Below are 21944 nucleotides of genomic sequence, written 5' to 3'. Positions count from 1 at the left end.
TTAGCCAGGCATGGTGGTGTGCGCCTGTAATCCCAGCTAATAGGGAGGCTAAGGCAGGAGAATCACTTGAACCCAGGAGAAGGAGGTTGCAGTGAGCTGAGATCACGTCACTGCACTCCAGCTTAGGCAACAGAGCTAGACTCCATCTAAAAAAAAAAGAAGATAATTTTATAGGAATGTCATTAATGAGTATTATACTCTAGTTCTATCAGAAGGGATAACCAAATATTCATAAATGAGGCCTTGTATTTTTTGAGAAAAATTCCCCAAAACTGAGTCTGTTTTTTCAAACTCCATGAGTTCATTCGGAATTTTCAAACTTTGCTGGGCATGGTGGCTCATGCCTATAATCCCAAAACTCTGAGAGGCCAAGGCAGAAGGATTGCTTGAGCCTAGGAGTTCGAAACCAGCCTGAGCATTACAATGAGACCTCATCTCTACAGAAAATTTAAAAATTAGCTAGGTATGGTGACATGCGCCTGTAATCCCAGCTACTCAGGAGGCTGAAGTGGGAGGATCACTTGAGTCCAGGAAGTCAAGGTTGTAGTGAGCCATGTTTGCAGCACTGCACTCCAGGCTGGATGACAGAGAGAGATCCTGCCTTAAAACAAAGAAAATAATTTATACAACTTTATTCTATCTGAAATAACCATTCCATAAATAGTACTGCCATGCAATTTCCAGTCCTGATGTCATGGAATAGTAAACGTTATTGTGGTTCTTTGTATAAAACAGCATGAGTATGGCATCCTAAAAGGATGAAATGAGTCTAAGTCTCAACACCATTGGAAGGCAAGACCAATTGGGGCCACCAACCTTTAGGTAGGGCACTGAATAGCCCCTGTTGAAGCCACTTTTCACTTGCCTCCTTAAACATCCTGAGACTAGACAGCCCAATGGTAGCTTGAAAAAGTAACAAATTAGTAAGAGAACTGTATCATTAGAGCACACTTAACTAAGATTGACCAGCTAAACTCATAAGAATTAATGCCTTATCAATCAGATTTACACACTGTGTAAGTGCAACATCCTTATGACACTATTTGTCATAGTTTCCTACCTGTTTAATATCACCTTCAAATAGTCCATTAGATTCAAGTGAATACAGTACTCATCACGGTTTTTTTAAACTAAAGAAATAGGCTGAGTGCAATGGCTCACACCTAAAATCCCAACACTTTGAGAAGCTGAAGTGGGAGGATCACTTGAAGCCAGGGGTTTGAGACCAGTCTGGGCAATAAAGTGAGACCCCCACTCCATCTCACAAAAAAATTTAAAAATTAGCTGGGCACTGTGGTATATACTTGCAGTCCCAGCTACTCCGGAAGGTAAGGTGGGAGGTCGAGGCTGCAGTGAGCAATGATCACATCACTGTACTCCATCCAGCCTGGGTGACACAGCGAGAGAATCTCTAAAAAAATAAAAAATAAAAAACATTTTTAAATGAAGGCCAGGTGCAGTGACTCATGCCTGTAATCCCAGCACTTTGGGAGGCCAAGGCGGGCAGATTACCTAATGTCAGTTAGAGAACAACCTGGCCAACATGGTGAAACCCCATCTCTATTAATATACAAAAATGAGCCGGACATGGTGGCATGCGCCTGTAATCCCAGCTACTTGGGAGGCTGAGGCAGGAGAATTGCTTGAACCTGGGTGGCGGAGGTTGCAGTGAGCCGAGATCACGCCACTGCACTCCAGCCTTGGCGACAAAGTGAGACTCCATCTCCAAAAAAATAAATAAATACATAAAAAATAAAGTGGCCAGGCGTGGTGGCTCACACCTGTAATCCCAGCATTTTGGGAGGCCGAGGCGGGTGGATTACAAGGTCAGGAGTCCAAGACCAGCCTGGCCAACATGGAGAAATTCCGTCTCTACTAAAAATACAAAAAAATTAGCCAGGCATGGTGGCACATGCCTGTAATCCCAGCTACTCAGGAGGCTGGGGCAGGAGAATCGCTTGAACCCGGGAGGTGGAGGTTGCGGTGAGCAGAGATCGCACCATTGCACTGCAGCCTGGGCAACGAGAGCGAAACTCCTGTCTCAAATAAATAAATAAACAAATAAAATAAAATTGAGGCCGAATGCGGTGGCTCACACCTGTAATTCCAACACTTTATGAGGCTGAGGTGGGCAGATCACCTGAGGTCAGGAGTTTATGACCAGCCTGGCCAACATGACGAAACCCCATCTCTACTAAAAATACAAAAAATTAGCCGGGCATGGTAGCACGCACCTTGTAGTCCCAGCTACTCAGGGGGCTGAGGCAGGATTGCTAGAACCTGAGAGGTGGAGGTTGCAGTGAGCCGAGATTGTGCCACTGCACTCCAGCCTGAGCAAAAGGGCGAGACTCCAACTCCAAAAAATAATAAAATTAAATTAAATTGAAATAAACAAAAAAAAAAACAGTTAATAATCTGTTAAAGTAGATTAATGGTAATTACCTCAATAGTTAATAGGAATTTTTTTAGCCAATGAGTTTCTAGTGTTTATTCGCTTTGTTGTAATCTTACTGTTTTATGGGTTTGGAAAGATGCTTGACACATAGCTCCTAGAATTTACTTTATCTTATTTTATTTTTTGAGACGGAGTCTCGCTGTGTCACCCAGGCTGGAGTGCAGTGGCGCAGTCTTGGCTCACTGTAAGCTCCGCCTCCCGGGCTCACGCCATTCTCCTGCCTCAGCATCCCCATCCCGAGTAGCTGGGACTGCAGGCGCCCGCCACCATGCCCGGCTAATTTTTTGCATTTTTAGTAGAGATGGGGTTTCACTGTGTTAGCCAGGATGGTCTCAATCTCCTGACCTCGTGATCCGCCCACCTCGGCCTCCCAAAGTGCTGGGATTACAGGCGTGAGCCACCATGCCGGCAGCTCTTATAATTACTAATCTTTAAGAACATGTTAGATAATGACATAACTTTCTTTTCTGAATTACAAAAGGATTCTCCTCTCCTCCCACAATTGAAAATACTAATTTCTAATGTATTATTCCACAGTTTCTATTTTAATTCACTTCTTTCCCAAACTAAGACTATTAGGATATTAGCCATCCAAATGAAGGAAGAAAAGATTTTAAAGAAAGAAATACACTAGCCCTAGACCTGTTAAACCAGTCCACATGACAGGTATAAAAATTTTCCCAATCACTGACGGCAAAGGAAATAGTGTTACGTAGTGATGTACACCTGAACCTGCTTACAGCACTTTAGAGAGGTCAACATCAGATGAGAGAGTGTTCTCCGAGGCTGGCTTTCACAATACCAGGTCTTCATCATTACCTAGTTATTGAACTATAAATTCACTAAGATAAAAGCCACCATTTCCCAAAACTTCCTTTTTAAAAAGCAGTTTAATCTTATGCTTAATGTATTTCTATTATGCACTGGTAAATCAAAACAAAACAAGCCCAGTGTGGTGGCTCATGCCTATAATCCTAGCACTTTGGGAGGCTGAGAAGGGTGGATCACCTGAGGTCAAGAGTTGGAGACCAGCCTGGCCAACATGGTGAAACCTGTCTTTACCGAAAATACAAAAATTAGCCCAGCATAGTGGCGCACGTGTGTAATCCCAGCTACTCAGGAGGCTGAGGCAGGAGAATCGCTTGAAACTAGGAGACAACGTTGCAGTGAGCCGAGATCACACCATAGAAACTCCAGTCTGGGCAACAAAGCAAGACTCCATCTCAAACAAACAAAATAACAAAATTCTACAACACTAGTAAACACAGATGGCTTCATAAATTAATACTTTACCTTTGGCATCTTTCATATGCCCACTTTAAAATGTTTAATATTCTTGGGTTTACATCAGTCCTCCTGTTATGCATTCAGTTTTATTGAGAAATGAAGAAACTGAGGCAAGAGAAGTGGGAAGAAACTTGCTATTTGTAGCAAGCAGGCATCTATCTGGATAGGTAAACGGTGGTCCTGCTCTATTAGGCCACAACGCTTTTCTGAAAAGTGCCAATCAAATAAGCAGCACAGAAATCCTTCTCATCACAGACATCCAGGGCTTTCCCCTCAAGAATGGAAAAATATGAGTATTCCTCCCTGCTGAGGGAGAAGAGACCATGTAACAAAAGAAAGCATGCTTCTCAATCTATACTACCGAATTGGGAGGGAAAAAATGAATGGAAAGAGAGAGAAAATTCAAGGAAATAAACTTCTGAGACTGAAGATGTGGTTATTAGGTTTATCCACACATTAGGAAATTACTGAAACATCGCTAAAGTAGAAACGGAATTAGGAAGGCCTAGGGTCTTTTTTTATTCCAGTCTTAAATCCCCAGACAAAAATATCTGAAATTAAAGTATTTCTCCTGAGCAGTTATATTCTTAAATGCCTCTATAAAACCCACAAGGCCTACACTAAGTCCCTGATTTTTAGAGCTGATTTCAAGTGTCCATTAGTGTCCACTCTCCCACTTCCAAATCCAAACTAATGTTGGCCCCGATCCGGGTAGGGCCTTCACGCACATTTTCCTGTGAAATCATTAGCTTCACATCAGCTTCCTACGTCCTGTTTCCAGTAACTTCCCTTGATCAGCATGGCAAACAAGGAGAGAGTAACAAAAGGCATGTACATTTACTACGTCCCTCACAGATAACATAATAAAATCCTGGGAACAGGAACTGGCAGGGACAACCTGCCTGGCCCTGGCTCTCGCCACGATACAAAGGCACGGAGAGAGCAAGTGAGGTCTGCACCCCACACCTCACCCTGCAAGAGAGAGAGGACTTTCAATGCAATCAGACCCAACCCGCAACGCCCCCTTCCCACGTGGTCTTCTCTCTCTCCCGAGCCCAGAATCGGATTGGAGAGGGGTCTGGAAGGAATCACACCACGCTGGAGCTGGGCAGGAGGGGTGGGGGGCGAGCTCCAGGCAGAAACCCCAGCCCCTTTCTAGAGGGGCCCTGAATTGTACGCCTCCCAGTTCCGGGATCTGAGCTTCCACCTCCAGAGACCCCAGACCTCTCCATGTCTCTAGGGAGGGGACCTCAAGGCCTCAGAGCCGCGGGAAGGGTTAGGCTGCCCGGCACCGGGTCTGGATGGTGTGGAGCCCAGGCCGCGTGCGGGCGGGCGGAGGATGGGAGGCGGCCCCATGCTTAACGCCGCCCCTCCCTTGGCCCCAGCTTCTCCAGGCCCCCGGTCACAGGTTCTGGGCCGGCCCTCACCTCACCTCAGGGTGGCAACGTGTGCGGTCGGGCGGTTCCGGAGCCCCTGCGTGGAGACACTGCTGGGCGGGAGGAGAAGTCGGCGGCTCAGGCGATGGCTGACAGGCGCGCAGCACCAGGCCGGCCCCGCACACGGAGAAGGGGCGGGGCTTCAGGGGACCTGACCCGCCCCCGCCCCGCCCCTGCCTCCCACCTCAGCCGGCGAGCCCCATGAGGTGACTACGTCCGGGGTTACTCCAGGCCGTTCACCTCTGACCCCGCTCCGGGCTGCCGCGCGGCCAGGGCCGCCGGGGGGCGAGGCGCGGGCCCCAGGGCTCAGCAGCAGCCAATGGGAGGGCGGCGCGGGGCGGGGCGATGTGAGGCGATGCCGATGGTCCGAGCGCGGATCTGCCATTCGGGGCTGAGCGGCTAGAGGGCGGGCGGGCAGCGGGCGGGCCGCGGGCGGGCCCTGGGCAGTCGTGGCGCCCGTGGCCCGGCCTTCGCGGCCCCTTCTGCCACAGCCGGGTGCGGGGCCAGCCCCTCGGCTCCTCCTCCTGGCGGAGAGGGGAGCAGGGGAAGCGGTCCAACACGCGCCTCGCACCAGGGACAGAGGCGTCCCAAGTGAGGGACCGGGACTAGCCGGCCTGTAGCGGGGGGAAAGGGAACCCAGCATTAAGGCGGGCTGAGTGGGGCAGGCGGCGTGCGGGCCCGTTTAATTGTCTGTTGAATCCTAACACATTAACAAGAGGTAGGCAATCGCGTCCACCACCTGTTCTCATCACGCTAACTGGTTTGCAAGCCTGGGCGGGCTAAGTAACCCCATGCTGGAAGTCCATAACCAGCCCCCCGTTTCGCTCCTCAGCCCCAAGACAGCCGACTGGAAAGGTGTTACACATGCTGGATCCTGGCGTGTTGAGGAGAAGCTTCAGTAAACGAAGCTCGGTAAGAAGGGGAGTGTACCAAAGAACCACCGTCTTCTGCCTGCCCTGAGCAAAGTAGTTGCCAAAGCGTTCCAGACTTTTCGGATTGGAGAATGCTTTCCGTCCTCCACTGTGGGCACGCCGGGCCTTTGAGAGGAAGCCAATCCGTGTCTGTAGTTTCGCCAGTTACTTCACAGCAAGATTTTCATGGTAGCTGTGTGTTGAAAATTAATAATAACTGGAAGGGGTCCCAACACAATACAAACATTGCTTAGGGAAGAAACTTGGGGAAAATTGCGCTTGAGAAGAACAGGGTGAACTCAACCCATTCAAGGAAGAATTTAATGAAGCATGCACAGCACCTTCTTCATGCTTACAAACTTGTAAGGCCAGAAGCGCAGAGGATGACAGTTAAGTGAGAACAAGCTCTATGCCAGAGGGTAAAACGTGAATAGGATAGAAATACATGCCCCAGGTAAGAAGTTATTGGCGGAAGCTGAGGCAGGAAGAGGAAAAGATTGGTCCAACAGGGAACAATATTCATCCAGGAGCCCTCATAATCCCACTAGGTGGAGCTTCCCCAAGAATTTATCAACCCATTTTAAAAATAATAGGGTCAAGCACGGTGGTATGTACCTGGACTATAGTCCCACCTCCTCAGAAGGCTGAGGTGGGTGGATGGCCTGAGGCAAGGAGTTCAAGGCTATATGTAGTGTGCTGTGCCTGCGCCTGTGAATAGCCACTGCACCCCAGCACTGGCAACGTAAAAAGACCCCATCTCTAAATAAATCAATTAATTAAATGACAGGGATTGGAAGCAGAGAACATAGGAAAGAAGATGTGGACTTTACAGAACAGTGATTCATATTTCACAATAATTGTATCACTGAGATATCTATCAGTTGGACAAAGGTAGGGGGGAAAAAGATAATTGAGCAAGACTTCCTGGCTTAGTAAGATGTTTGATTTGACTGACCGAAAAACATGGCCTGGGAAGAGGGAAGCCTCGCCTTTCCATAACAGCAGTCTCTGAAGCTGACATGAAGGGAGTGACTTTGGAAAGAACTAAAAACCATGAGGTTGTGTCTTATTGTTGTTTTACCTTTCCTAGATCATATTAAATAACAGGAATTCTTTCCTCAGGATTCTTTTTTATTTTTTGAGATGGAGTCTCGCTCTGTTTCCCAGGTTGGAGTGCAGTGGTGCAATCTCAGCTCACTGCAACCTCCGCCTCCCAGGTTCAAGTGATTCTCCTGCCTCAGCCTCCCGAACAGCTGGGACTCCAGGCACACACCACCAAGTCCAGCTAATTTTTGTATTTTTAGTAGAGACGGGGTTTCACCTTGTTGGCCGAGATGGTCTCCATCTCTTGACCTTGTGATCCGCCCACCTTGGCCTCCCAAAGTGCTGGGATTACAGGCGTGAGCCACCATGCCAAGTCTCCCTAGGATTCTTAATGGTGTTGCTGTTTACCAGCTTTAGAAGCTCTACAAAACCAGGGATTTACCCTCAAAAACTGTCCTTATGTGAAATTTCAGCCAGCCCTTGCATGTCCTGCTTTTGACCTCACTGATTATTTTAAATAATTGAGCTTTCTATTTTAAATAATTGAGCTTTCTAAAGAACTAGCCAAAGAAAGGCCTAATAAAAGCTACAGTGAAAAAAAAAATTAAGGAAGGATGAGTTATGATACCAAGGTCACTTACAGAGGATCTAATAACCTAATTGTTATCACCAAATGCTAAGACAGCTGGGCAGAGAATGAGCAGAGAGCTGTGTCTTTAAGACAGTACAACTGGAATTTCAGCAACCCCTGAGTGTTATGGTGTTCGGTGCATGCCACAACCTGCCCATCCCTACTGTAGGTTCTTTAGAGCTGCTCCATGAGTTCTTGCTACACAAGTTATTATGTCTGTAAGAGGTAGGGGAGGAGAACCAAAGGGTGGAGAGAACTTACCATATGAGACTAACAAATGGAAGAGAAGGATGAGTGGTACGTTTCTAGAAGCTGACACTAGAGGTCTGTTATGGGCTGAACTGTATCCCAAAATTCATATGTTGAAGTCCTAACCCCTAGTACCTCAGAATGTGAGTATATTTGGAGACAAAGTCTTTACAGAAGTAATTAAATTAAAATGAGGTCATACGGGTGGGCCCTAATCCAGTATGACTGGCGTCCTTATAAGACAAGGTGACGAGGACACAGACACACACACAGAGGGAAGATCCTATGAAGACATAGGGCGTCCATGGCCATCTTCAAGTCAAGGAGAAAATACCAGAAAAAAACTAACTGCTGACACCTTAATCTTGGACTTGTAGCCTTCAGAACTGTGAGGAAATGCATTTCTGTTGTTTAAGCCACCAGTCTGTGGTACTTTGTTATAGCAACCCTAGAAAACGAATACAAAATCCCAAATATATGACTTCCAGGGTTTTCAAGGTGATGTAAAGGTATTAGGGATTCATCCTGAGCAGCCCAGCTACCTTCCAACCTTAAAATTGCTTTCTTATCTTCCCTAGGGTAAAGTCAGGAAAGTATGAGAGGTCCCTGTCTTCGAGGTGAGTATAGTCTATTTAAGAAGACAAAACTAACACATTAAAACAGAGTGTCTGTGTCACACTCTTTAGAAGATAGCCATATGAATTTGTAATAGCCATAGATGAGAAAAGATAAATTCTCAAAAATTGATAAACCCAGATATATATAAACATTATATGCGCCACTGTCCAGGCAGCTTCATTTGGCATTTTTAGGTCAAATATTTAGATTAGGGCATCGTTTCTCAAAGTATGTCCCACTGATCACCTTAAGAAACAAACACTAGGGTGCTTGTTAAAAATGCAGATTCCCAGCCCTTTTTTTTTTTTTTTTTTTTTTGTGCAACAGCACAATCATGACTCACTGCAGCCTCAACTCCTGGGCTCAAGTGATCCTGCCACCTCAGCCTCTCAAGTAGCTGGGACTACAGGGAGATGCCACCACACCTGGTTGACTTTTTCTCTTTTTCTTTTCTTTTTTTTTCTTTTTTTTTTTTTTCCGAAACGGAGTCTCACTCTGTCACCCAGGCTGGAGTGCAGTGGCACAATCTCGGATCACTGCAACTTCCACCTCCTGGGTTCAAGCGATTCTTCTGCCTCAGCCTCCCAACCCAAGTAGCTGGGATTACTGGTGCAGGCCACCATGCCCAGCTAATTTTTGTATTTTTAGTAGAGACGAGGCTTCAACATGTTGGTCAGACTGATCATGAACTCCTGACCTTGTGATCCACCCGCCTTGGTCTCCCAAAGTGCTGGGATTACAGGCATGAGCCACTGGACCCGGCCGACTTTTTCTTTTTTTAAAGCATCCCTAATAATTAATCACCCTGAAGTTTGAGAACAGTCATTTAAGATTTATCATTATTGTTCCCCTCTTTGCTGCCAGAGTTGCTGTTGAACAACAAGGCCTTCAATACCTGTCACTCTTAGGAGAAGAAAGTCTCTCAAGTCAGACTTGAGTTGAATCAAGGGAGGAAAGAAAGTGCCTTAATAGAAAATAGAACCATGGGTTGGGCACAGCGGCTCACGCCTATAATCCCAGCACTTTGGGAGCGCAAGGCGGGTGGATCACCTGAGGTCAGGAGTTCTAGACCAGCCTGGCCAACATAGTGAAACCCTGTCTCTACCAAAAATACAAAATTTGCGGCAGGGCACAGTGGCTCATGCCTGTAAATCCAGCACTTTGGGAGGCTGAGGTGGGTGGATCACCTGAGGTCAGGAATTCAAGACTAGCCTGGCCAATATGGCGAAACCCCATCTGTACTAAAAATACAAAAAATTAGCGGGATGTGGTGGCAGGTGCCTATAATCCCAGCTACTTGGAAGGCTGAGGCAGGAGAATTGTTTGAACCCAGGAGGCAGAGGTTTCAGTGAGCTGAGCTCATGTCACTGCATTCCAGCCTGGGTGACAGAGAGAGACTCTGTCAAAAATTAAAAAAATTAAAAATAAAAATATTGCTGGGTATGGTGGTATGTGCCTGTAGTCCCAGCTACTTGGGAGACTGAGACAGGAGAATCACTTGAACCCAGGAGACAGAGGTTGCAGTAAGCCGAGATTGCGCCACTGTACTCCAGCCTGGGCAACAAAGCAAGACTCCATCTCAAAAAAAAGAAAAGAAAAGAGGCCAGGCATGGTGGCTCACGACTGTAATCCTAGCACTTTGGGAGGCTGAGACGGGTGGATCACCTGAGGTCAGGAGTTCGAGACCAGGCTGGCCAACATGGCAAAAACCCATGTCTACTAAAAATACAAAAATCAGCCTGGCATGGTGGTGGGCACCTATAATCCCAGCTACTTAGGAGGCTGAGGCAGGAGAATCGCTTGAACCCAAGAGGCAGAGGTTGCTGTGAGCTAACAGCACCACTGCACTCCAGCCTGGGAGACAGAGAGAGACTCCGTTTCAAAAAAAAAAAAAAAGAAACAAAGAAAGAAAAGAAAAGAAAATAGAACCATGAAGAGCCCCCTGTCCTGGGGCTATCTCACCATGAATCCAAATTCTATAGATAACAAGATCAGTGATCAGTCTTCAGGACAGAGGATAATGGAATTATTGGGTTATTATTTCCTACTGACCACCAATAGTTATATTTTAATCTGGCTTCTGGCAATTGCCGTGCTTATTCTTATCCTTATACCTTTGTTTATGGTGGCAGACTTATCCAACTTTTCTCCTGTTTTTCTGAATCTTTCTAGTCCTTAGAAGTCCCATTTTCTTCAAGATTTATCTTACTTCTCCAGCTTTCACTGATCTCTCTCTCCTCTGAATTCTTGTGGCAATATGGTCATATCACACAGTTCAGAATTTTTTTTTTTTTTTTTTTGAGACGTAGTCTTGCTCTGTCACACAGGCTGGAGTGCAGTGGCGCGATCTCGGCTCACTGCAAGCTCCACCTCCCGGGTTCATGCCATTCTCCAGCCTCAGCCTCCTGAGTAGCTGGGACTACAGGTGCCCGCCACCATGCCCGGCTAATTTTTTGTATTTTTAGTAGAGATGGGGTTTCATCGTGTTAGCCAGGATGGTCTCGATCTCCTGACCTCGTGATCTGCCCACCTCCGCCTCCCAAAGTGCTGGGATTACAGGTGTGAGCCACCGTGCCCAGCCAGAATTTCTTTTTTTTTTTTTTTTTTTGAGACAGAGTCTCGCTCTGTCTTCCAGGCTGGAGTTCAGTGGCACGTTGTCTGCTCACTGCAACCTCCACCTCTTGGGTTCAAGTGATTCTCCTGCCTCAGCCTCCCGAGTAGCTGGAATTACAGGTGTGCGCCACCATGCCCAGCCAATTTTTGTATTTCTGGTAGACAAAGTCTCACTATGTTAGCCAGGCTGGTCTCAAACGCCTGACCTCAAATGATCCTCCCACTTCTGCCTCCCAAAATGCTGGGATTACAGGTGGGAGCCACTGTGCCTGGCCCACAGTTCAGGATTTAATTAGGATATAATTTTTTGTCTGCATACTGGTTTTAGCTCTCCAGTTAAATCCTGAAGGCAGAGACCATCTCGTATAGTTTGCTACCCCCTTTTATAGCTCTTTGAGTAGGACTAGGTATTTCTATTAGTAAGCACTTCATTGACTGAAATAAAGATTAGCTTTGTACCTGAGAGGCCACTCTGCTCCTGGTGCCTGCTTATCCGTCTTCACGTTGTCTCTGAGAGGCAAAGCCGCTTTACAGATGGGCAGAATTCATCAAGAAAGTCAGTGCCTTGCCCACAATTGTGGCTCCAGTTGTGATATAAAGGAAAAATAAGACCCAAAGTCCTTATCTGAATACTATGTCTCTTTGCTCTTGTTAATCACTCCAGTTTATCCAGAATTAAGAGCCTGAAGGAACTTCATAACATAAGGTCAGAAAATGTCCTCAGGGAGGCCACTTTATAAGTCTGGTCCTAATGATGAAAGGTAGAATTGCACAATGAAGGACAGCGTGAATAGTAGAGACTCCCCACAATGTTTTCACATGGACACAGGGTTTTCACGTGGCATTTCTGCTCTCACTCCTTCCTTATCCAATAGCAAACACTTCCAGTCTCTATACTTCAACCAGTTACCAAATCTTAGCTTCTTCCTCCATAATGCCTCCAATATATGTGTTTTTAAAAATCCCTTTCTAAGTCCTACACACCACAACTAAAATGCCTGGAGAAATTTTAAAGGGCTCTTTAAAGACAGCAAAATGGACAAGATGACTTGTTTGGGTTTTGCCCAGTCATAGGATTCTGACATTTTATGTTGATCAGCTTTATAGCCTAGCCATCCCTGACTTCACTTTCCTCTAAAGCCATGAAGATGCTCCTGGCAAGTTTATTTCCTGCCCCTGTCCCTACCTTCTCTTTAGACTTCCCTAGTGTCTCCATTATTCCTGTATCAGGTTCAGGTTTTTCCTGCTACATATTTACTTCACTGTCTTCTACCTTCACTCTCTATTTTTTTTATTATATATGAAACACAATACATAATAAAATATAACATTAATACTTTTGTAGAGCCTTTATCGTCAAGAAAAATTGAGCCATCATTCAATTTCTTTTTATCCTTTTAATACCTTCTGTATTAAAATTTTCCTGTATGTCATATCTTAGGGCAGAAGATTTCACAATGTCACATCTTTTTTTTTTATTATTATACTTTAAGTTCTAGGGTACATGTGCACCACGTGCAGGTTTGTTACATATGTATACATGTGCCATGTTGGTGTGCTGCACCCATTAACTCGTCATTTACATTAGGTATATCTCCTAATGCTATCCCTCCTCTCTCCCCCTAATCCATGACAGGCCCTGGTGTGTTCCCCATCCTATGTCTTTCTCATTGTTCAGTTCCCACCTATGAATGAGAACATGTGGTGTTTGGTTTACTGTCCTTGCGATAGTTTGCTCAGAATGGTGGTCTCCAGGTTCATCCATGTTCCTACAAAGAACATGAACTCATCCTTTTTATGGCTGCATAGTATTCCATGGTGTATATGTGCCACATTTCCTTAATCCAGTCTATCACTGATGGACATCTGGGTTGGTTCCAAGTCTTTGCTATTGTGAAGAGTGCCACAATAAACATATGAATGTCACATCTTTTTAAAAATCTCACCTCTGGGCCGGACGTGGTGGCTCACGTCTGTAATCCCAGCACTTTGGGAGGCCAAGGCAGTAGGATTACCTGAGGTCAGGAGTTTGAGACCAGCATGACCAACATAGAGAAACCCTGCATCTACTAAAAATACAAAAATTACCTGGGTGTGGTGACAGACGCCTGTAATCCCAGCTACTTGGGAGGCTGAGGCAGGAGAATTCATTGAATCCAGGAGGTGGAGGTTGCAGTGAGCCAAGATTGTGCCACTGCACTTCAGCCTGGGTGACAGCAAGACTCCATCTCAAAAGAAAAAAAAAGGGCCGGGCGCGGTGGCTCAAGCCTGTAATCCCAGCACTTTGGGAGGCCGAGACGGGCGGATCACGAGGTCAGGAGATCGAGACCATCCTGGCTAACACGGTGAAACCCCGTCTCTACTAAAAAATACAAAAAACTAGCCGGGCGAGGTGGCGGGCGCCTGTAGTCCCAGCTACTTGGGAGGCTGAGGCAGGAGAATGGCGTGAACCCGGGGGGCGGAGCTTGCAGTGAGCTGAGATCCGGCCACTGCACTCCAGCCTGGGCGGCAGAGCGAGACTCCGTCTCAAAAAAAAAATCAGAAAAAAAAAAGAAAAAAAAAAAAATCTCACCCTGGTTAACTCCTAGACCTGCAGGTAGAAAGTTATTTTCAACACACGTCTTGTTTATCAGTGGACCTATTGTGCTGATGTGCCCAATTTTCTGAATGGAAAAAGAAAAAAAAAGGAAGAAAGACTAAAGACAACAAAAAAATCCATGAAAAGGAAATGTAGCTTCAATCAATGAACAAGATGGTCGTAATCAGTTGAATAACATAGTTTTAGGGGTGAATAGAGGCAAGCAAAACTGAGAAGAACTGATTCTTGGTATTGGCAGTGTCAGTCTCAAGGGCGGCAGCAACTCTACCTTCTCTGTGCTCTGTATTGTAAACAGCTTGAGCTCTGTAATCAGACAGACCATGCTTTAAATCCTGACTCTGTCACTAATTAGCTCTGTGGCCTTGAGGAAGTGACCCCTTTCTGAGCCTCAGTTTCCTTATCTATGTTATATATAGCTATCTTATATTCAGGATATAAAGCCTACCTTCTAAGGTGGTGTTTTGAATTAAATGATGTGACCAAAATGTGAAGCTTCTGGCACACAGCTTGGAAGATAGTAGGCACACAGAAAATATTACTTTCCCCTTTCTCTCCATGTTCCTGTTCTTTCATTTCCTATTAGTGCTCAATGCAGAACAGAGTGCGTATGGATCCTTACTTGATTCAGAAATTGTGGTTGCCATGCGCGGTGGCTCACGCCTGTAATCCCAACACTATGAGTGGCCGAGGTGGGTGGATCACCTGACGACAGGAGTTCAAGATGAGCCTGGCCAACATGTGAAACCCCATCTCTACTAAAAATGCAAAATTAGCCGGGTGTAGTGGCACACAACTATAGTCCCAGTTACTTGGGAGGCTGAGAAAGGAGAATCACTTGAACCCGGGAGGCAGAGGTTGCAGCGAACCGAGATTGCACCACTGCCCTCCAGCCTAGGCAAGACAGAGTGAGACTCCGTCTCAAAAAAAAAAAAAAAAAAGAAATTGTGTCATTACTAAATTCACTGCCCCCTGCACTCACCCTGAGCAACAGAGTGGAGACCCTGTCTTAGCTACGAGGGAGGCTGAGGAAGGAGAATTACTTGAACCAGGGGGACGGAGGTTACAGTAAGCCGTGTTTGTACCACTGCACTCCACCTGGACGACAGAGCGAGACTCCATCTCAAAAAAAAAAAAAAAAAATTCAGTGGCTGGGCACGGTGGTTCACACCTGTAATCCCAGCACTTTGGAAGGCCGAGGTGGGTGAATCATCTGAGGTCAGGAGTTCGAGACCAGCCTGGTCAACATGGTGAAACCCTATCTCTACAAAAAATACAAAAATTAGCGCCGGGCGCGGTGGCTCACGCCTGTAATCCCAGCACTTTGGGAGGCCGAGGCGGGCGGATCTCAAGGTCAGGAGATCGAGACCACGGTGAAACCCCATCTCTACTAAAAATACAAAAAATTAGCCGGGCGCGGTGGCGGGCGCCTGTAGTCCCAGCTACTCAGGAGGCCGAGGCAGGAGAATGGCGTGAACCCGGGAGGCGGAGCTTGCAGTGAGCCGAGATCGCGCCACTGCACTCCAGCCTGGGCGACACAGCGAGACTCCGTCTCCAAAAAAAAAAAAAAAAAAATTAGCTGGGCATGGTGGTGGGAACCTGTAATCCCACCTACTCGGGAAGTTGAGGCAGGAGAATCACTTGATCCCAGGTAGTGGTGGTTGCAGTGAGCCAGAATTGCACCATTGCACTCTAGCCTGGGTGACAAGAGCAAGACTCCATCTAAAATAATAATAATAATAAAATAAAAATTCTGTTCACCAACCCATCCGCCCCAATATTTCCAGGTTAATGGAGCATGTGATCAGGGATCTTGGGATATTATGAATCCTTACCCTTACTTGGAGGGAACAAATGACTATGGCCTGAGCTTCTGAGAACCAACCAAAGGCACGTGTAAGTATGCCTGGCTCTCCCCAGGCTTATTATTGCATCATGCAGGAAAGATTATTTGGCCCCTTTGGCAAGGATGTGTAACAGTAGGAACTTACATATACTACAAGTAGTAGTGTAATGAGGACAATCCCTTAGAAAACAGTTTGGCATTAACTGATAAAGTTGTACATACTCTGCATACCCTATAACCAGAACTTCTGGATTTATACCCTGGAGAAACTTTCAAAACTGCCCCAGAAACACTTCATTATGGCTACAAACTGGAAACAACACAAATGTCTCTCAACAGTAGAATGAATAAATAAATTGTGATACATGCATACAATGAAATATTATAAAGCAATGAGAATGAACAGATGATTGCTACGTGAAGTAATATGGATGAACTTTACCAACATAATGTTGAGCAAAAAATGTATGTTTCCTGCTACAAAAACAGGCAAAACAGGCCAGGTACCCATGGGCTCATGCCTATAATTCTAGCACTTTGAGAGGCTAAAGCAAGAGGATCACTTGAGGCCAGGAGTTCACGACCAGCTTGGGCAACATAGGGAGACCCCGTCTCACAAAAATTATAAACAATTTAGCTGGGCATGGTGATACATGCCTGTAGTCCCAGCTACTTGGGAGGCTGAGGTGGGAGGATTGCTTGAGCCCAGGAGTTGGAGGCTTCAGTGAGTCTTGATCACACAATTCCACTCCAGCCTGGGTGACATAGCAAGACCCTGTCAAAGTAAAACAAACAAACAAAAAAATGGGCAAAACAAGCCAGGTGCATGTCCCTGTAGTCTCAGCTATTCAGGAAGCTGAGGTGGGAGGATCACTTGAGCCTAGGAGTTCAAATCCGGCCTGGGCAACACAGAGAGAGAAAGAGAGAGACCCCATTTCTAGAAAAAAGAAAGGCAAAACTCATTTGTGATGGCAAGAATCTGGATAATACGTTTTGTTTTTGTTTTTGTTTTCGTTTTTTGGGATGGAGTCTTGCTCTGTAACTGCAGGCTGGAGGGCAGTGGCATGATCTCGGCTCACTACAACCTCCGCCTCCCAGGTTCAAGCAATTCTCCTGCCTCAACCTCCCAAGTAGCTGGGATTACAGGTGCACACCACCACACCCAGCTAATTTTTGTATTTTTAGTAGAGACGAGGTTTCACCATATTGGCCAGGCTAGTCTCCAACTCCTGACCTCAGGTGATCTGTCTGCCTTGGCCTCCCAAAGTGCTGGGATTACAGGCGTGAGCCACCATGCCCAGCGCCCCCCCCCCCCCTTTTTTTTTGAGATAGAGTCTCGCTCTGTCGCCAAGGCTGGAGTGCAGTGACCCAGTCTCGACTCCTGAGTAGCTGGGACTACAGGCATGAGCCACCATGCCCATCTAATTTGTGTGTATTTAGTGGAAACAGGGTTTCACCATGTTGGCCACGCTGATCTTGAACTCCCGACCTCAAGTGATCCACCCACCTCAGCTTCCCAAAGTGCTGGGATTACAGGTGTAAGCCACAGTGTCTGGCTGATAATATTTACTTCTGATGGTGAGTAGTGACTGGAAGAAAACATAAAAGAAATTTCCAGGTCAGATGCGGTGGCTCACGCCTGTAATCCCAGCACTTTAGGAGGCTGAGGTGGGCGGATCACTTGAGGTCAGAAGTTCAAGACCAGCCTGGTCAACATGCTGAAACCCTGTCCCTATTAAAAATACAAAAATTGGCCAGGTGTGGTGGCTCATGCCTGTAATCCTAGCACTTTGGGAAGCCGAGGCAGGCGGATTGCCTGAGCTTAGTAGCTAAAGACCAGCCGGGGTAACACGGTGAAACCCTGTCTCTACTAAAAACTCCCCCACAAAAAAATTAGCTGGTGTGTGCCTGTAGTCTCAACTACTTCGGAGGCTGAGGCAGGAGAATTGCTTGAACCCAGGAGGTGGAGGTTGCAGTGAGCCCAGATTGTGCCACTGCATTCCAGCTTGGGCAACACAGCAAGACTCCATCTCAAAAAAAAAAAAAAAAAAATAGAGTTTGATTCCATTTATATAATATTCAAAAGTAAACAAAATATTTTTAGTGATACATATATAGATAGTTCAGTTTGTTTGTTTGTTTGTTTTTGAGATGGAGTTTCGCTCTTGTTGCCCAGGCTGGAGTGCAACGTTGAGATCTTGGCTCACCTCAACCTCCACCTCCCGCGTTCAAGTGATTCTCCTGCCTCAGCCTCCTGAGTAGCTGGGATTACAGGCATCTGCCACCACACCAGGCTAATTTTGTATTTTCAGTAGAAACAGGGTTTCTCCATGTTGGTCAGGCTGGTCTTGAACTCCTGACCTCAGGCGATTCGCCTGACTCAGCCTCCCAGAGTGCTGGGATTACAGGCATGAGTCACTGCACCTGGCCAATAGTTCAATGATTTTACAAAACATGGAAAAATGAAGATTGGGAGGAGGAAAGAGACCAGAGGATCAGAGGCACAGACATGTAAAGAGCATCCATGATGTTGGCAATGTTCAATTTCTTAGTTTGGGTGATGGTAACATATGTTCACCTTTTCAGTATTATTATTATCATTGAAAATATACTTATGTTCTATATACTCTCCTGTATATATAGTATATTCCACAATTTAAAAACTGCCGCGGCTGGGCTGGGTAGCTCACCCCTGTAATCCCAGCACTTTGGGAGGCTGAGGCGGGCGGATCACTTGAGGTCAGGAGTTTGAGACCAGCCTGGCCAACCTGGTGAAAGCCCGTCTCTACTAAAAATACAAAAATTAGCTAGGCGTGGTGGCGCCTGCTTGTAATCCCAGCTACTCGGGAGGCTGAGGCAGGAGAATGGCTTGGACCTGGGAGGCAGTGGTTGCAGTGAGCCGAAATCACACCACCATACTCCAGCCTGGGCAACAGAGCGAGACTCTGTTTCAAAAAAAAAAAAAAAAGAAATAAATAAATAAATAAAATGGTCACGCTGGTAGCTCATCCCTATAATCCCAGCACTTTGAGAAGCTGGGGTGGGAGGACTGCTTGAGCCCAGGAGTTCAAGACCAGCTTTGGCAACATAGTGAGACCCTGCCTCCATTATTAAATTTTCTTTAAATTTAAAAACAAACCAAAACAAATGAACAAAATGGCATGCAGCATTTAAAAAGAGTAGCATAGGCCAGGCGTGGTGGCTCATGCCTGTAACCCCAGCACTTTGGGAGGCCAAGGCGGGCAGATCACGAGGTCAGGAGATCAAGACCATCCTGGCTAACACGGTGAAGCCCCATCTCTACTAAAAATACAAAAAATTGGCCAGGTGTGGTGGTGGGCACCTGTAGTCCCAGCTATTCGGGAGGCTGAGGCAGGAGAATGGCGTTAACCCAGGAGGCGGAGCTTGCAGTGAGCCAAGGCACTCCAGCCTGGGTGACAAAGCGAGATTCCGTCTCAAAAAAAAAAAAAAAAAAAAAGAGTAGCATAGTGTGCAGGCACAATAATTTTAAAGCTAGAAGAGGCCTTGGAGGCCATTTTGTCCAACCACCTCATTACAGAAATCGAAATAGAGGCCAAGAGAAGACAAGTGCCTTGTTCAAATTGATTTAGTCCATTAAAGAGCCTAGGGTAGGCCTCCTGGCTTCCTGTCAAGTGCTCCTTCTGCAGACCCATCCTGATTCATCCATTTGGTCCTAGTTCCTATTCTCTTCCAACATCATATCTCTAAACTGCTTATGTCGGCTTATCTCTAAACTGCTTATGTCGGCCGGGCGCAGTGGCTCACGCCTGTAATCCCAGCACTTTGGGAGGGTGAGGCGGGCGGATCACGATGTCAGGAGATCGAGACCATCCTGGCTAACATGGTGAAACCCTGTCTCTACTAAAAATACAAAAAATTAGCCGAGCATGGTGGCAGGCGCCTGTAGTCCCAGCTACTCGGGAGGCTGAGGCAGGAGAATGGCATGAACCTGGGAAGCGGAGCTTGCAGTGAGCCAAGGTTGCACCACTGCACTCCAGCCTGGGCGACAGAGTGCGGCTCCATCTCCAAAAACAAAAATAAAAACAAAATAAACTACATATGTCATAAAACTCATAACTTTTTTCCTGGCAAATTTGATGTTTTTTGTTTTTGTGTGTGTGTGTGGGAAAAGGAGATCAGAAGAGATATACTCTGCTCCACTGATATTCCAAATGCTTAGAAAGTCAGTCAAAATATCTAGCAGTAGAGAAACAGTCTATTAGGAATAATAGAAACATGGATCTACTTGTCTACTCTTGGATTTTTTGGGGGGGGAGGTGAGGGATGGAGTCTCGCGCTGTCACCCAGGCTGGAGTGCAATGGCACAATCTTGGCTCACTGCAACCTCCGCCTCCCGGGTTCAAGAGATTCTCCTGCCTCAGCTTCCCAAGTAGCTGGGACTATAGGCATGTGCCACCATGCCAGATAATTTTTGTATTTTTAGTAGAGATGGGGTTTCACCATGTTGGCTGGTCTTGAACTCCTGACCTCGTGATCCACCTGACTCAGCCTCCCAAAGTGCTGGGATTATCAGCGTGAGCCACAGTGCCCATAATCTTCCACCTCACTGTCCCTGACAGTATGGTCTACTCCAATATGCATGCTGACCTTTTTTTTTTTTTTTTTAGATGGAGTCTTGCTCTGTCGCTCAGGATGGAGTGCAGTGGCGTGCTGTCAGCTCAGCACAACCTCTGCTTCCCGAGTTCAAACGATTCTCCTGCCTCAGCCTCCCAAGTAGCTGGGATTAGAGACGTGCGATACCACTCCTGGCTAATTTTGTATTTTTAGTAGAAACAAGGTTTCACCATGTTAGTCAAGCTGGTCTCGAACTCCTGACCTCAAGTGATCCAACCGCCTCGGCCTCTCCCAACATGTTGGGATTACAGGTGTGAACTACCACACCTGGCCCAGGCTGACTTTAGAGTCTTTAAATTACAAAAGAAAAGGGTAGGGTCTGAGAGGTGATCAAAGAAAACTCTTAGACTTCATCTTTGGCCAAGCACAAGGTCTGTTTTGGGAAAAGTGATCTTTTGCCACCTTGTGACACTGAATGAGAAGAGCAAGCCCTCAGATCAGTTCCTACTCCTGCTCCAAGGTGGCAGCATTGTACCGTGGCATCGAGGAAGTAATGTATAGAGTTTCAAACAGAGCAACAGGAGGGAAGGTGATAATACCTCACAGGAGCAGAGAATCATGTCATCATGTTAAGGAAATAGTAAGCAAAAATCACAAAACCCAAGGAAGGCAATGAAGCCCCTCTGCCCTAACCACCTCCTCTGCTAAGAGAAGCAGGCAGTTGGGGGCAAGAGGGTAGGGAGGACGAATAAAGACTTGCTCGGACCAATAAAGACATGAGGCATTTATGTTCCCTCTAGTCAGTGGTCTCATTTCTCTGCTTTCTTTCTCACAGCAAAACTTTTTGAAAAAGTTATCTAGGCTGGGTGCAGTGGCTCACACCTGTAATCCCAGCACTTTGGGAGGCCAAGGTGGGCAGATTGCTGGAGCTCAGGAGTTTGAGACCAGTCTGGGCAACACAGTGAGATCCTGTCTCTACAAAAAATAACCCCGTCTCTAAAACAAAACAAGAACAAAGAAGCTCTAGAGTTTGATGAAGACAGAGTAGATCTTCATTCTCTCTCTCTCTTTTTTTTTTTTGAGACGGATTTTCACTCTTGTTGCCCAGGCTAGAGTGCAATGGTGCAATCTCAGCTCACCACAATCTCCACCTCCCAGGTTCAAGCGATCCTCCTACCTCAGTCTCCCAAGTAGCTGGGATCACAAACATGCACCACCACGCCCAGCTAATTTTTGTATTTTTAGTAGAGACGGGGTTTCTCCATGTTGGTCAGGCTGATCTCGAACTCCCAACCTCAGGTGATCCACCTACCTCAGCCTCCCAAAGCGCTGAGTCTACAGGCGTGAGCCACCGCACCCGGCCCTTCATTCTCTTTTATGCTCCATCTATCTATGCCATCACAAAGTCTACAGATTATTTATTTATTTATTTATTTTTGAGACGGAGTCTCACTGTGTCACCCAGGCTGGAGTGCAGGGGCGCAATCTCGGCTCACTGCAAGCTCGGCCTCCCGGGTTTACGCCATTCTCCTGCCTCAGCCTCAGAGTAGCTGGGACTACAGGCGCCCGCCACCACGCCCGGCTAGTTTTTTGTATTTTTAGTAGAGACGGGGTTTCACCACATTAGCCAGGATGGTCTCGATCTCCTGACCTCGTGATCCA

The 21944-nt window shown here is 46.5% G+C and overlaps 1 protein-coding gene across 3 annotated transcripts in view; it reads right to left on the bottom strand.

Moving 5' to 3' along the window:
• The window catches only part of ACACA (acetyl-CoA carboxylase alpha), a 326928-nt gene that overhangs the window by 268572 nt on the left and 36412 nt on the right, over positions 1-21944 (bottom strand). The window contains exons 2-4 of one of the 3 annotated variants that reach the window (XM_025361321.1): positions 16344-16461; positions 13333-13450; positions 11704-11992 (exon numbers count right to left, since the gene is read on the bottom strand). The exons of 1 other annotated variant lie outside the window; for it this stretch is intronic. The gene's annotated coding sequence lies outside the window, so the exon portion shown is untranslated. Of the gene's footprint in view, positions 1-5174; positions 5287-11703; positions 11993-13332; positions 13451-16343; positions 16462-21944 lie in introns of those variants that run through there. One more of the 3 variants, XM_025361320.1, reaches the window with a different exon arrangement.

The sequence above is a fragment of the Theropithecus gelada genome, chromosome 16 (assembly GCF_003255815.1).
Source record: "Theropithecus gelada isolate Dixy chromosome 16, Tgel_1.0, whole genome shotgun sequence".
In the NCBI taxonomy this organism is placed as follows: domain Eukaryota; kingdom Metazoa; phylum Chordata; class Mammalia; order Primates; family Cercopithecidae; genus Theropithecus; species Theropithecus gelada.
Note: the sequence above shows the minus strand (reverse complement) of the source record. Positions and strands in the feature narration are given on the sequence as shown.